This window comes from Amphiprion ocellaris, chromosome 19 (assembly GCF_022539595.1).
Source record: "Amphiprion ocellaris isolate individual 3 ecotype Okinawa chromosome 19, ASM2253959v1, whole genome shotgun sequence".
Taxonomy (NCBI): domain Eukaryota; kingdom Metazoa; phylum Chordata; class Actinopteri; family Pomacentridae; genus Amphiprion; species Amphiprion ocellaris.
Genome location: NC_072784.1, coordinates 3,076,058 through 3,092,189, shown reverse-complemented (window position 1 = coordinate 3,092,189; position 16,132 = coordinate 3,076,058). Strand labels below are relative to the sequence as shown.

At 42.3% G+C, this 16,132-nt stretch overlaps 1 long non-coding RNA gene across 1 annotated transcript; it reads left to right on the top strand.

The window, feature by feature from the left end:
- The first annotated feature begins 12,716 nt into the window (after positions 1–12,716).
- On the top strand, positions 12,717–15,218 carry LOC129347660 (uncharacterized). Its single transcript, XR_008599858.1, has 4 exons — positions 12,717–12,857; positions 12,930–13,060; positions 13,852–14,001; positions 14,074–15,218. It is a non-coding gene; the product is annotated as an uncharacterized LOC129347660 (long non-coding RNA).
- Positions 15,219–16,132: the final 914 nt, after the last annotated feature.

Genomic DNA, 16,132 nt, shown 5'->3' with positions numbered 1-16,132 from the left:
AGACAGGAACAGCAGATAAATCTGAGGTCTCCTCACGTGATTAATGAGAGAAACAAAGTCTGATACAAAAATTTGTTTCCAGTATTTCTCTCATCTTTCTGTAGTGAAGTGGAAGTATGAAGTAGTATGAAATGGAAATAACTCAGAATTATATTTAAATGTAGTAATAGAATAAATGTAGTAGTTTGTTTAAATAATAATACAGAAAATGCAGGATGAAATATGCTGAATGCCTGTTCTAATTCACGGTTGAATGTAGTACCCAGTAGCAGCCACTAGAGGCCACTAAACTACAGGTTTTAGTAACAGTGACTTCATGAACAAGCATCTCTATTATAGTTGTTTTGATGCCATTTTTAGTTCAGAAGGACCAAGTTAAACGGTATACAGTCTCTTCTGTAGTTTTTCTTGATTTTTTTGTTTTCATTTTTTCAATCAGAGTTGTTGAAAGTTCTTTTTTTAAATTTCTCTGACTAAAATCTTCTAGCATAAGAAGGATAAAATGCAAAAAGCTTCTCTGCAACGGACAGAATTTGGGTCACTGATTAGTTTGTTAACATCAGTGTGCGAACACGATCTGGGTTTAAAGCTTTCATGAAGAGCCGGTGCACACTCACGTGCACACAGAGCGATGCTGACAGCTCGGTGAGCCTCATAGCGTGAGAAGGCTGAGGAAGTGGCTGGTGTGAGAATGTTGCCACCGCAGTCCAGTGGCAGCTCACACTGAAACCTGTGGTCGTCTCAGTTCACCCTGTGAACCTCCATCAGCCTGCTTTTAGCTTCCACTGAACACAACACAGCAGTACTACTGATTAACATGATCACTGATAGTTATATTTTGAAGTTTATGATGTTTTTCCAGAAATTAAATCGACTGTTGTTGCTGTTTTTGAGTATTTTTGTCCACTATTTATACAAATCAAACAAAATGAACATGTCATATGTGACGTACAGTTTATTTTGGGAGAATACGTAAACTATGACTCAGTATGTCTCATTCAAAAATTAACTTTTAGTACCAGATGATTTTAAAAACAAAAATGTTCTGCGCTCCGTAACGCAACAAAAAAGCTGCGATTAAGTCAAGTGCAACCAAAAATTGCAAAATGACCACAAAAACACCTAAAATGATCACAAACAGACTGAAAACGGCCACAAAAGGCAGAAAATGACCAAAAAATGCACAAAATGACCACAAAAAGATTTAAAATGACCACAAAACAGTCTGAAAATGACCAAAAATGCAAAAAATGACACAATAGGACACAAAATGACCACAGAAAATGACTCAATGAGGCAGATAAATATCATATTAAGACACAAATTGATGAAAGACACACAAAATAACTACAAAATTGCAAAATGACCACAAAAATGCACAAAATGACCACAAAACAGTCTGAAAGTGACCAAAAAAGAAACAAAATGAGCACAAAGACACATGACCACAAAAATGCAAAAAATGACACAAAATGACCACAGAAAATGACTCAATGAGGCAGATAATTATCATATAAAGACACAAACTGACGAAAGACACACAAAATAACTGCAAGAAATTGCAAAATGACCACAAAAACACTTCAAATGATCCCAAATGGACTGAAAATTGTCCCAAAAAGGCACAAATTGAGCACATAAAGACCTACAATGCCCACAAAATGGACTGAAAATGACCAAAAAAGAAATCAAATGAGCAGGTCATGTGTTTACAACCAACAGTCGTGTGACAAAACATCTGGGGTGAACTGCAGGCAGTGTTTCCACAGAGCACAGAGGAGAAGTAGCCAAACTGACCAGGCTGTTTGGGCTATTTTCCAGCATTTCTGTCTACATGACTGTACGATTCCTCCCCCTTCTGCAGAAGAGATACATAATCAACAAACTTATCCATGTGCAATATTATTACTTTTGTTTGTGTTTTTCTTCATTTTGCATGTACTTGTGGCTTTTAAAGCTCCACTAACTGACTAATTCCTCCTTGAGAGGCTGAGCGGGAGCATGAAGCCCACTGACCGCTTACAGACACACAAACACGTGTTTCATGACTTTTTCTGATGCCAAAAAATAGAAAAAAAGAAATGCTGAATGTGGGTAATGATTCTTAGCTTCTCTTTCTCATTCTGTAGAAAGGTTATCTGGATCTCTAAAGGTTACTCGAGCTCATGTCTGAACAGCAGAACTGAAAAACAGGAAGGAATCTGAGGTTTGAGGATGGCAGTGAAGTGTGTCTGGTGTGAGTGTGGAGTGAAGCATGATGGGAAAACAGTGGCTGATTAAACACATGTTGTGCAACTCAGAAAACCCATGAGACAGAGGTGTGTGTGTGTGTGTGTGTGTGTGTGTGTGTGTGTGTGTGTGGAGGCGTGCATGAGTCTTAGTTTAACCCTCCTGTTGTTTTCATTTATGGGCACCAAAAAATATTGTTTCCTTATCTGAAAAAAATCTGGAAAAAAATTCCACAAATTTCTGAAAATTTGCAAAATCTTCAGGAAGAAAATTCCAATAATTCCTGAAAAGTTTTATTTAAAAAAAAAAAAGAAAAACAAACAAATTTTGCAAGAAAATTCTTGTAAATATTTTCAAGAAATGATTAAAAATCTTACAAAAAAATCCTAAAAATATCTAAAGTGATTCCATATATATCAGTAAAACTTCTAATATTTTCTTTAAGAACATTCACATACTTCTGATGTCACATTTTCAACAATTTTTGGAAATTTTTGAACATTTTTTGGTGGAAAAAAAGAAACGTTAAAAAAAAAAGTTTCTTTAAGAACATTCAGAAAAAAATCAACCAAATCCAGCGAATTTTGCTGGATTTTGAAGTGAAAGTGACTAGCTCACTGGGATGAATGCAGGACTCTCAACCCAGAGGTCCCTGGTTCAAAACCCAACTTGGCTGATTGATAAAAATGGTTTGGTTGGGGCAGTGGTGGCACAACGGTTAAGTCTCTAGACTACTGATCACAAGGTCAGAGGTTCAAGCCCTGATGTGGCCACTGTTGGGTCCTTAACCCTTTCTGCTCCAGAGGTGCTGTACTGTGGCTGACCTGTCGCTCTGACTCCCCCAATTGGAGAGATATGTGAAAATCAGAATTTCCCCTTGTGGGGTTAATAAGGGATGGTAAAAAAAAAAATATATAGATATTTTTTTTTCTGAATGTTCTTCAAGAAAATATTAGAAGTTTTACTGATATATATGTAATCACTAGATATTTTTAGGATTTTTTTTTTTTTTTTTAAAGTTTTTTTTTTTGGCCTTTTTTTGGCTTTATTTTAGGTGCAGTGAGAGAGAGAGTAAGGGAGAAGAGATACAGCAAAAGGCCACGAGCGGGAATCGAACCCGGGCCGCTGCGTCGGGGACCAGCCCTGTACATGGGTCACCCACTTAACGCGTTGAGATATACGGGCGCCCTTTAGGATTTTTTGGGAAGATTTCTCCTCATTTTTAAAAAATATTTACATGAATTTTCTTGCCACATTTGGGGGATTTTTTTTAAATAAAACTTTGAAGGGAAACTATTAAGGAATTATTGGAATTTTCTTCCTGAAGGTTTTGCAAATTTTCAGAAATTTGGGGAATTTTTTTGCTGAATTTTTGGATTTTTTTCAGACAAGGAAACAATATTTTTTGGTGCTCATAAATGAAGACAACAGGAGGGTTAAGAGACAGTGGTGACATAGTAGAGAAAGACAGAGATTCCTTCATTTTGTTTCACAGAACTAAAACTGGGTTCTTAGAACACCCACACACACACACACACACACACACACACACACACACACACACACACACACACACACACACACACACACACACACACACACACACACACACACACACACACACACACACACACACACGGTGCCCAACAGCTGAATGTAATGCGGACCGACAGCTAGCCTTCACGCTCTGACGCACCTCGCCTCCCAAAATGGACGCAGAAGGACCGTTGTGCACACGCACGTGCACGTACACACACACATGTGGCGCCTAAATGGGCTTTCTGTCCACAGCAGCTGAAAAACCCAAAACATGAGGTGGAGGAGGAGGAGGTGGGGATGAACGGGTGCAGAGGTGGGGGATTAGGTGGATGGATGATCAGGGCGTGTTCGGGCCAACCGACAGACGAACAGACGAACCAGGAATGCTGACAAAAGTCGCTCAGCGAGGGTTGCTGTGACAACGTTTTTGGCCACGATGAGAGCTGCATGAGACACTGACATGAAGCAGCGACAGTCATTTTTGTTTCATACACAGTTAAAGGGCATTCTAGAGATTATTAGGTTGGTGTGCCGAGAGACTTTCAAGAAACTGCTTGAAAAAAAAACAAGGAATGGGCAAAATCTGTCCATTTTGAAAAAATAAATATTTTCAAAAAAATGAATAAAAATCTTCCAAAAAAAATCCTAATTACATATATATCAGTAAAACTTCTAATATTTTCTTTAAGAACATTCAGAAAAAAGTCTTTTTTTCTGAATGTTCTTAAACAAACATTTTTTTTAGTATTTCTTTTTTTCCACCAAAAAATGTTTAAAAACTTCCCAAAAATGTTGCAAATGTGGAAGTTTTCACTGTGAAAATATTTTTTTTTCCACACATTTTCAAACTTTAAAATGGGTCAGTTTGACCCGCAGGACGACACAAGGGTTAAAACAGTGACATTAATATTACTTGCCAGCTTAATTGGATAAACTTAGTTCTATTTAAGCAACTCATTTGAACTGCTTCAGCAATTCTCTTTTTTCAGTGTAATATGACAACAACATCAGGAATATTATGGTTTATCATTGGTTTACTGCAATATAAAGCAGCAGTTTACACAATTATTATTTAGACTGAACGCTGTAATAACCAATTTGATCAGAATACATTTATTAGGTGATATATATTTAATGTTTATATGACTTGGATACACTTTTTGTTTTGTTTTCGTTCTTTCCTCTTTTCTTTTTCTGTCACAATCCTGAAGAAAACTTACGTCCTTGTTGAAAATGCAGTCATTTAAAGCCTCAAATCTGAGCTCTTCCTCTCAACAAACCCGTGTTTTAAAAGTGTTACAGTCAAACACAGGCCTGATCTGACCGGCAGCAGCAAGGAAAAGTTGGAACTGTTTATGATGCTCAAGAGGAAAGTGGGTGAAGTAGAGGAGAAAAGGAGCGTAGAGGGGAAAGTGATTTAGAGAGCGGTTGAGGTATGTAATAGAGACAGTGAGGTGTGATTTAGAGCTGAGAGGAAAATGGGGGAGTGGGGGTACGTTCTTGGCAAAGATTGAGTGTCATTTCATGCGGGAGTGAGTGGAGAAATTATTGCATGGCTGCTACACTAGCTGACTATAGATGTGACACATCGCTCATAAGGCCGCTATCCCAGCTGAATGGGAATTACCCCATTAACGCCAGCTGAATGCTAACTGCTACAGCACATATTGGGCTGGCAGCAAAGTGCTGAGCTGGCTAATGACCGTATGTCACTGTAATGGTGTGTCTCTATCAAGTGGCCCTGCCTCTGCGGGACTCTTAGTCTTCATCGCCCCAACTCTTCATCTTCACCTTGATGCCGGATGACCTTCCAACTGGAGCCTAAGACGAAGAAGTCGTCCCCGCGAGAGCTTTCTCACATCACACGTTCTGCACAGCACCACGCCGGTGTTTTCATAAATCATCCTCTGCTTTTAAGCTCCCCGGCTCGCAGACAGATGGGATTCTTTAAAACAGTGTTAAATAAAGAAAGATTCTGATTACCCCTTTTACACGACTTGGGAACAATTTGCTGTAACGATCCAGGTGCTTCCCATATAGAAAGCAATTTTCCTCAGGCATCCTTCACAGGCATGTCCAATAAGCTGTCAGAGTTCAGGAAATCAGATATGTTTGTGTTTTGGGTCCCTGCAGCACTCCAGACATGAATTTTTACACCATGCATTGCAGAATTTGAGCTAGCTCTTAGTCCTGATTGTGATATAGGATCGTTTTTTACAGGGTCAGCAACGATTTCACTCTGGCAGTCGACCACTAGTGTCTGTCTGGGATCACGAACAACGTAGGAAAAGGGATTTAAAAAGCAACCCTTCTAGACATGATGTTCAATTTAATCTTAGACTGCATTCTATGACAAGTAGTTAAGATTAGGGAAAGATTGCAGTCATACCAACAAAACCTCTATAGCAGGGGTGTCCAACATGCGGCCCACGGGCCAACAGCGGCCCTCCAGAGGGTCCAATCCGGCCCTCAAAGTGTAAAAATTACAGAGAAGACATTAACTGCAGATTATAAATTAGTAAAACTATAAATTTAAAATAATTTCTAGACCATGACAAGTTGTTTTGATCATAAAGCTGGTCTTAAATCCAGCGCTCTGCTCGGTACTGTCGGGTTTTTGAACTCTCTCTCTGCCGGTCGCTTCTCCGCTGCTTTTAATCAGCTCTGCGTCCCCTCTAGTTTATTATTATTCTTTGGTCGCATTTAAAATTGCACTTTTGGCGGCCTTATCATACCCCAAAACGTGTGAAACGCGGGGCACACATCAGGACCCACGAAAAATTTGATATTTTATGGCCATTAGGTCAACTGGCAGAGTGTTTCATCTACAGCTACAAAATTTTGTATGCATATGCAGCACATCAGGACACACGGAAAACTCAATCATGGCCACGCCCTAAACCCAACAGTAAGTCGGCCATTTTGAATTAGCTGTGATATTTTTTGAGATTAATAACTCATCAGGGATAAGTCCGAGAGATGTCAAATTTGGCCAGTACATGCAACAGTCGTCCCTGATGAAAAGCTATCAAAATGCTCCGCAAAAGTCAAAGGGCGTGGCCATGGCGACCCCCAAAATTATTGATCCTTCGCCATGAAACAGGAAGTGGTGTCTAACTCTCTTGTACATGCTCCAATCTGCCTGAAATTTTACATGTATGATCAGAGTCCTGCCCTGACAACATCCATGTGGTTATATACATTGACAGTCATAGCGCCACCTTGTGGTAGCAGGAAATAGACATTTTTTTTTACACTTTAATGTACTATTCTTAGCAGGTTGATCATATTCACTTCAAATTTGGTGACATAAGCCTGAACACATTGATGATGACTCACAGAGAAAATGGTGACTCGTCATCAAAGGGCGTGTCCGTGGCGGCACGGTGAATTTTGATTTCTCGCCATGAAAATTGAATTATTTATATCTCAGCTGGAAATGGTCCGATCTGGACCAAACTTCGTGTGATGGACACCAGTCTGGGTCTGAACACATCCACATTCATAAATTTAGAAATACTCATAGTGCCACCTATTGGCAATAGGAAGAAATTGTCATTACATTTGCACGTGCCATTGCCAGAAACTTTGTCATATCATTCTGAAAATTGGTCAGGTGAGTGGTCACACCTTGACGATGCCACAGTGTGAAGATTTTGACGATTCATAAAACGCTGTTGCCATGGCAACGCAATGTTGCCGTGACAGACAAAATACTTTTTGACAGGAACGCTCATATGCTCGCCAAAATTTCCACACACATCAGGACTACTGAAATATTTGATATTTTACAGAAATTGCACATGATTGTTGCAAAATGGCTCCATAGCGCCACCTGGAAATTTTCAAACATTTACGACAGGCCGTATGTGTCACCTACAGATCTGAAACTTGGTAGGCTTATGTAACTCGTCAAGATGCACAAAAATGTAATTGACACCCATGCCAAAACCCAACAGGAAGTCGGCCATTTTGAATTATATGTCATACTTTTTGACGAATTTGGGTCATTTTTGTACATTTTCAAAAGCTATAAACTCAAACACAGTAACACAGAGAGAGCTGAAATTCGTCCAGGATGTACTCCACATGGGTGATCAAAAGTTATCAAAATGCTCCGCAAAAGTCTGAGGGCGTGGCCATGGCGGCCTCCTGAACTTTGATGCTTCGCCATGAAATATCAACTGCTGTGTAACTATCCTCTACATGCTCCAATCTGTCTCAGACTTAACAGGTGTGATCAGAGTCCAGCTTTGAAGACATCCATAGACAAATGTACATTCAGAGTTATAGCGCCACCTGTTGGATGGAAGGAAATGCTCTATAACTAGCCTGTACATGGTCCGATCTGCCTGAAATTTTGTATGTGTGATCAGAGTCCAACCCTGATCACATCCATAGGCCAATATAGACTCTCGGTCGCAGCGCCACCTGGTGGATGGACAGGAAATGGTCTATAAGTAGCCTGCACATGCTCCAATCTGCCTGAAATTTTACACGTGTGATCAGAGTCCTCATCACATCCACAGGCCGACATGCACTCTCGGTGGCAGCGCCACCTGGTGGACATGCATGGATTCGCCGACCAGCAAGGATGCGAGGACCCGTCCAACGCTGCTTGCAGCTTTAATTTGTTTTGTTTTTGTTGTTTTTTTGTCTTTTTTTGTCCAACTTTTGTCGTTTCTCTGATGTTTTTGTCATTTTGTGTTTCCTTTTTTTCTCGTTTGTGTTTTTTGTCTTATTTTTGTCATTTTGTGTTTTGCTTTTTTGTTATTTTGTGTTTTTTATTCTCACTTGTGTTGTTTACTTTTTTGTCGCTTTGTTTCTTTTTTTGGTAATTTTTGTCTCATTTGTGTCATTTGTATAATTTCTTGTCTCGTTTTTATCCATTTTTTGTCACTTTGTAACCTTTTTGTCTAATTTTTTGTCTCTTTTTTTGTTTTGTTTTGTGTCGTTTGTCTTTTTTTGTCATTTTGTGTCTCACTTTTGTCGTGTGTGACTTTTGTCTTATTTTTGTAATATTTTGTCTTGTTTTTTGTTGTTTTTTGTCTGATTTTGTCATTTTGATCATAAAGTAAAATACTATATCATTCAGTTCCAGATTTGTGTCTTTATAGATCCTCTATGATCTGGAAGTTGTAATGTCTCAATGATAGACTGAGGCATAATGTTGTTGAAATTGAATCTATTTTTCTTAAGAAATTTCAGGTTATTTTTGATGTTTTGTAAAAAGATAATTCCTTAAATGTGAATATTTTCAGAATGTACTTTTGTGAACTAAAACTAATGAAAAAATTCGGAGTTGTGGTCATTTATAGGTTATTATTCTGTGCTTTTACTGGTCCAGAACACTTGAGGTCAAACTGGGATGAATGTGGAACCTGAACTAGAATGAGTTTGACACCCCTGGTTTAGAACATGCAGTGCAGGACCTTTAGTTTGCAGAATCACAGTCAGATTCACTGATGATGACCTGCAGACTCTGAAGGAACAAAGGGTTCCAGCTTCTCTTAAGATCTCTTCTTATATTCTTAACATTCCTACCACTGTCGGTTTGGGATTTACCACCAACAATAGACAACAAAACACAAAGAGAGAGACCTGCCTTTAAGATGAACACATCATCTAAACTAGATCCTGAACACGTGACTGTACTCTAAGAATGCTGATGAATGTTAACGTCGTCTCTTCTTACTTCCGTTTAATGTTTGACCTTCACTGTACAGACTGATGCTCCGTATGTTCAGACGCTGTTTTCAAATCCATCTTTAAGACGTGTACCTGCAGGATTCATGAAATCAGAACTTGTGTAGAAGCCAGTCTTGGTCCCATAGGCGGCTTACACAAGTGTGATGTGGAAACTTGAAGAACACACTCTAAATGTTTGTTTTTTTTTCAGTGGTAACTCTTTCCAGCAGTTCAACTTAAAAAAAAAAAAATTACCAAATCAAGAAAGCCAAAAAAAGAAGCTTAGACAGAACCAGGCTCAGGGAGGGCGACCATCTACCTCGACCAGTTGGGGTGAGGCTGAGCATGGAAAATGGTCATGACATAACACTGAGTAAAATACATTTAATGAGTACATAAATGGTTCTTAAAGCTGAGGTAATATTTTGGCATCATCAGGGAGAGGAAACTGGACTTCTTCTCTTATGTTTTCAGGCTTTAGAAAATCTGATTTTAGCCAATCAAAGGTCTTTTCAAGAGCAAATGGGATCAGTAAAGAGCAACAAAGTCCGGACTGGGAGCACAATGTGGAGGTCGGGTGGGTTAAACTAAGGACGTTCACTGAGGAGAGCAAACTTTGAGTTCAATTTCAGGCTGAAACTGAATTTTAACCTTTAGCTTGACTATTTTTTTCACCCTTAAAGACCATGCATATGCTGTAGAGATGCTGCCTACATCAGCTTTAAACATACAGTTTTAACTTTGTGGGTGTATTAATAAATGCAGTAGAAGACAACCACACTTTACTTTTTGGTTCCTGAAGATGTTTCATCTCCCACTTCTTCAGTTCCAGCAACACCTGGATGACTGAGAATCTTCATAGACACATGCAGTGGAAGCAGACTTTGCTAATTAATCATGATGTACTTAAGAATTTGTGACTTCTATGTCAAAAAAGGAGCATAACATTCTTTAAATTAGTGTATGACGCCAATATAAACTTCATATATTCATCATATTTTCATTCATTGTTTAATTTGGTCTCTTTTTAGTGGTATCTTTCTGAAAAGTTATAGCCAACCACTAATATTTACATAGAGGTCATTAGCATTTTGTTTTGCAGATTTTCTCATAAAATTTACCATACATTTAAAGGAAACCTTGTTACTATAACTGTGTTTATAATTCCCCCTTTGGAGTCACTAAAACAACCTAGTTTCTACATATCTATTGTTCATGAAGCCTCTTTTGCTTGACTGCTGCTGTAAACTCTTGTGAAAATGCATCTTTCTGTCTTGCACATGGCTGTACATTTTACCCAGTTACATCACCTTCATCTTTATATGTAATCACACTGAAGACGGCTCCTCCGGGGATTATTGCTATATTCAGAGGAACTAACTTCCTAATTGTTCCCCTGAGACTATCTATCTATTCTTTATACAGAGCAGGAGTCTGAAAGCAGCGGGTGATCTGTCATTCATGCTATTAGTTCATGGTTATCATCAGTGCTGGCCGAGGCCATTAGCCCAAAGACATTAACAGCAGCCATCAGCGGAGCCATTAACTGCCACGGCCCTCACCTCGTGCTTCTGTCTCCCCCCTTCCTCCCTCATATCTCCCATGATTCCCTGTGTGTCTCTCTGTGTTGGTGGGCGTGGCCTCTTCCTCCTGCACCTGAGCCACCATCATCTGCTCACCTCCTCCTCATCATCAATCCAGGCTTCTCACAGCGTCCGTTCAGAGTTCTGGTCTTTTGTCCACTAAAATGCAGATTGAAGTCACTGAAACTAACCTTGTGTGGAATTCCTTGTGTCATTCCCTTCTCCCTATCTAGGGACAACTACATAGTGAACTACGTCAGGAACTCCTCTGCAAAGAGTCTCAGCACCATAAATTGAGTCATTGCTTTCGCTCCACTTAAACATATCAGATCAATGACAGTGAACCAACTGTCATTTTTTATGCTACATTCATATTATACTGACTGTATTTTTCAAAATCCATCAATTAAAATAACTTTATTTCTTTGTGTTGCGATACAACACTCCACTTCCATTAAACATATCAATATGACTTTTAATTTGAACATCTGAACATTTTAGTGCCATAATTCATGGATTTGTCTCGTGTCTGTTGCCATTTTCGGCAAGCTACACAAATAGAAAAAGGTTTATTATGCAGAAAATATGTCTTAATGCTATAAAAGACATCTTAACAATATAAAAAACCATCAGAAATCTGAAGGAATAACATCAGTCCTCGACTGGCTCTCCCATCCGTCTACCATCCTCCTTCAACGCAATGCATGATAGATAGATAGATAGATAGATAGATAGATAGATAGATAGATAGATAGACGATAGATAGATAGATAGATAGATAGATAGATAGATAGAGAGATAGATAGAGAGATAGATAGAGAGATAGATAGATAGATAGATAGATAGATAGATAGATAGATAGATAGACGATAGATAGATAGATAGATAGATAGATAGATAGATAGATAGATAGATAGATAGATAGATAGACGATAGATAGATAGATAGATAGATAGATAGATAGATAGATAGATAGATAGATAGATAGATAGATAGATAGAGAGATAGATAGATAGACGATAGATAGATAGATAGATAGATAGATAGATAGATAGATAGATAGATAGAGAGATAGATAGAGAGATAGATAGAAAGATAGATAGATAGACGATAGATAGATAGATAGATAGATAGACAGATAGACAGATAGACAGACAGACAGACAGACAGATAGATAGATAGATAGATAGATAGATAGATAGATTTCTAAGTGACCCTAAACTTTTGAACAGTAGTGTACATGAGTTAAAGTTGCTCCATATTATTTACAGCTGCTCTATATCACTTAAAGTTGACCTATAGTACTGTTCAAAAGTTTGGGGTCACCTGGACAATTCATAATTAGCTAACACAATGTAGCATTAGAACACAGGAGTGATGGTTGCTGGAAATGTTCCTCTGTACCTCTATGGAGATATTCCATGAAAAATCAAGCGTTTCCAGCTACAATAGTCATTTACCACATTAACAATGTCTAGACTGGATTTCTGATTCATTTAATGTTATCGTAATTGAAAAAAATGCTTTTCTTTCAAAAATGAGGACATTTCTAAGTGACCCTAAACTTTTGGACAGTAGTGTATGTCATAGTTGTCATGAATACAGCCTGAGGCTGTGGTCAGGTCAGTGCTCTCTCCTCTAGCTCTATTCTCTCCCTCTCTCTCTCAGGTGTGTATTGGTGCAGAAGGCTGCAGCAGGTGTTCTGAGTTGGTGATTGGGTGATTGTGTGCAGGTGGAAGTCATGCAATCAAGCTGCTCCCGCTCTGCTTATAATCAGACGCCACTCTGTCGTGGATGTGGGACTGTGAGCAATGAACAGTAAGTGCTCTGCTCAGTTCATGTGTGCACCTCCGTTTCAGTTCTCTCAGTAATCCTGTTTTCTTTGTTTAGTGTCGACTTCTGCCTGCTTCAGCTCCCGGATCCTCTGCCTGGTTACCTACCTCCTTCCCACCTTTCAGCCTCCTGGATGAAACACCTGCTGTCAGCCAGACCTCGCCACCTGAGACGCCATAACCATCCAGGTGGGTTATAATCTAGTGGAAAGCTTGGACGCCTCGTAGCCATACCTCTGCCTCAGCTGCTCCATTGCTGGTCCAAACACCTGCAAGAGGATTCACTTAGCTGGACTGGCCCGGCTTTCCCCCTATCCTGAACTCTGTTCCTCCATGACAGCCAGTTAAGTCTCTGTTCCCGAGTAGTATCGGACTATCGTTGACCAACATTAGTATTACAGCCGTTCGTTAGTTGTATCCTGTATTATTCTCTGGTAAATAATTGTAGTTTTGTAAATAGTTGTTTTGGGTGTTGGATTACTGTTAGTATTGATTCTGGGTTTTTTCGGCGTTATTTAGGATTCCTGCCTTAGTGCTACCAAACGTGTGTTTTCGTAGTTTGAGACCAGCGCTCTGCTGTTTCCCCGGTGTGAGAGCACAGCGTTGGGCTCTCGGACCGGGGCAAGAGGAGAGTGGTTCCCTCCTGTTGCCCCAGTCTGAGAGTGATGGTTGCTGGAAATGTTCCTCTGTACCTCTATGGCGATACTCCATGAAAAATCAAGCGTTTCCAGCTACAATTGTCATTTACCACATTAACAATGTCTACACTGGATTTATGATTCATTTAATGTTATCGTCATTGAAAAAAATGCTTTTCTTTCAAAAATGAGGACATTTCTAAGTGACCCTAAACTTTTGGACAGTAGTGTATGTCATAGTTGTCATGAATACAGCCTGAGGCTGTGGTCAGGGCAGTGCTCTCTCCTCCAGCTCTATTCTCTCTATCTCTCTCTCTCTCTCTCTCTCTCTCTCTCTCTCAGGTGTGTATTGGTGCAGAAGGCTGCAGCAGGTGTTCTGAGTTGGTGATTGGGTGATTGTGTGCAGGTGGAAGTCATGCAATCAAGCTGCTCCCGCTCTGCTTATAATCAGACGCCACTCTGTCGTGGATGTGGGACTGTGAGCAATGAACAGTAAGTGCTCTGCTCAGTTCATGTGTGCACCTCCGTTTCAGTTCTCTCAGTAATCCTGTTTTCTTTGTTTAGTGTCGACTTCTGCCTGCTTCAGCTCCCGGATCCTCTGCCTGGTTACCTACCTCCTTCCCACCTTTCAGCCTCCTGGATGAAACACCTGCTGTCAGCCAGACCTCGCCACCTGAGACGCCATAACCATCCAGGTGGGTTATAATCTAGTGGAAAGCTTGGACGCCTCGTAGCCATACCTCTGCCTCAGCTGCTCCATCGCTGGTCCAAACACCTGCAAGAGGATTCACTTACCTGGACTGGCCCGGCTTTCCCCCTATCCTGAACTCTGTTCCTCCATGACAGCCAGTTAAGTCTCTGTTCCCGAGTAGTATCGGACTATCGTTGACCAACATTAGTATTACAGCCGTTCGTTAGTTGTATCCTGTATTATTCTCTGGTAAATAATTGTAGTTTTGTAAATGGTTGTTTTGGGTGTTGGATTACTGTTGGTATTGATTCTGGATTTTGTTGATGTTATTTAGGATTCCTGCCTTAGTGCTACCGAATGTGAGTTTTCATGGTCTGAGAGCCCAGCTCTCTCCTGTTGCCCCGGTCTGAGAGCCCAGCTCTCTCCTGTTGCCCCGGTCTGAGAGCCCAGCTCTCTCCTGTTGCCCCGGTCAGAGAGCCCAGCTCTCTCCTGTTGCCCCGGTCAGAGAGCCCAGCTCTCTCCTGTTGCCCCGGTCAGAGAGCCCAGCACTCTCCTGTTGCCCCGGTCAGAGAGCCCAGCACTCTCCTGTTGCCCTGGTCTGAGAGCCCAGCCGACTGATTGGTTGGCTGGCCGGTGGCTCGCTGGCTGGCTGGCTCCCTCCTGTTGCCCCGGTCTGAAAGCCCAGCTTTCTCCTGTTGCCCCGGTCAAAGAGCCCAGCTCGGCTGGGCTCTCAGACCGGCTGGCTGGCTGACTGGTCGGCTGGCTGACTGGTCGGCTGGCTGGCCGGCGGGCTGGCTGGCTCCTGTTGCCCCGGTCAGAGAGCCCAGCTCTCTCCTGTTGCCCTGGTCTGAGAGCCCAGCTCTCTCCTGTTGACCTGGTCTGAGAGCCCAGCTCTCTCCTGTTGACCCGGTCAAAGAGCCCAGCTCAGCTGGGCTCTCGGACCAGCCGGCTGGCTGGCTCTCTCCTGTTGCCCCGGTCAGAGCGCAGTTCTTTCTCCTGTTGCCCCGGTCAGAGAGCCCAGTGCTTTCTCCTGTTGCGCCGGTCAAAGAGCCCAGCTCTCTCCGGAGCTCTCAGACTGGCCAGCTGCCTGGTTGGCTGGCTGGCTGGCTGCCTCCCTCCTGTTGCCCCGTTCTGAGAGCCCAGCTGACTGGTTGGTTGGCCGGCCGGTGGCTCACCAGCTGGCTGGCTCCCTCCTGTTGCCCCGGTCTGAAAGCCCAGCTATCTCCTGTTGCCCCGGTCAAAGAGCTCGGCTGGGCTCTCAGACCGGCTGTCTGGCTGGCTCTCTCCTGTTGCCCCGGTCAAAGAGCCCAGCTCGGCTGGGCTCTCAGACCGGCTGTCTGGCTGGCTCTCTCCTGTTGCCCCGGTCTGAGAGCCCAGCCGCATGGCTGGCTGGCTCTCTCCTGTTGCCCCGGTCAGAGAGCCCAGCTCACTCCTGTTGCCCCGGTCAGAGAGCTCAGCTGGCTGGATGGCTGGCTGGTTGGTTGGCCGGCCGGTGGCTGGCTGGCTCGCTCCCTCCTGTTGCCCCGGTCTGAAAGCCCAGCTCTCTCCTTCTGACCCGGTCAAAGAGCCCAGCTCAGCTGGGCTCTTGGACTGGCCGGCTGGCCAGCCGGCTGGCTGGGTCTCTCCTGTTGCCCCGGTCAGAGAGCCCAGTGCTTTCTCCTGTTGCCCCGGTCTGAAAGCCCAGTGCTTTCTCCTGTTGCCCCGGTCAGAGAGCCCAGCTCTCTCCTGGGCTCTCGGAGTGGCTGGTTGGCTGGCTGGCCGGCTGGCTGCCTCCCTCCTGTTGCCCCGGTCAGAGAGCCCAGCTCTCTCCTGGGCTCTCGGAGTGGCTGGTTGGCTGGCTGGCCGGCTGGCTGCCTCCCTCCTGTTGCTCCGGTCTTAGAGCCCAGCGCTCTCCAGTTGCCCTGGTCTGAGAGCCCAGCCGACTGGTTGGTT